Source organism: Pseudophryne corroboree, unplaced genomic scaffold (assembly GCF_028390025.1).
Source record: "Pseudophryne corroboree isolate aPseCor3 unplaced genomic scaffold, aPseCor3.hap2 scaffold_871, whole genome shotgun sequence".
Classification (NCBI taxonomy): Eukaryota; Metazoa; Chordata; class Amphibia; order Anura; family Myobatrachidae; genus Pseudophryne; species Pseudophryne corroboree.
In genome coordinates, this window is record NW_026970450.1 from 161709 (window position 1) to 162487 (window position 779).

Below are 779 nucleotides of genomic sequence, written 5' to 3' on the forward strand. Positions count from 1 at the left end.
TCTTTTTATCCCTTTCCTCTGTCCCGCTCTTCCTCCTGCTCCCTCCTTTTCTCTCTCAACTCCCTTCTCTCTCTCTTTATCCCTATCCTCTGTCCCATTCTTCCTCCTGCTCCCTCCTTTATCTCTCTCACCTCCATTCTCTCTCTCTTTATCCCTATCCTCTATCCCTCTCTTCCTCCTTTATCTCTCTCACCTCCCTTCTCTCTCTCTTTATCCCTATCCTCTGTCCTGCTCTTCCTCCTGCTCCCTCCTTTATCTCTCTCACCTCCCTTCTCTCTTTCTTTATCCCTATCCTCTGTCCTGCTCTTCCTCCTGCTCCCTCCTTTATCTCTCTCACCTCCCTTCTCTCTTTCTTTATCCCTATCTTCTGTCCTGCTCTTCCTCCTGCTCCCTCCTTTATCTCTCTCACCCCCCTTCTCTCTCTCTTTATCCCTATCCTCTGTCCCGCTCTTCCTGCTCCCTCCTTTATCTCTCTCACCTCCCTTCTCTCTCTCTATATCCCTATCCTCTGTCCCGCTCTTCCTGCTCCCTCCTTTATCTCTCTCACACCCTTCTCTCTCTCTTTATCCCTATCCTCTGTCCCGCTCTTCCTGCTCCCTCCTTTATCTCTCTCACCTCCCTTCTCTCTCTTTTTATCCCTATCCTCTGTCCCGCTCTTCCTGCTCCCTCCTTTATCTCTCTCACCTCCCTTCTCTCTTTCTTTATCCCTATCCTCTGTCCTGCTCTTCCTCCTGCTCCCTCCTTTATCTCTCTCACCTCCCTTCTCTCTCTCTTTATTC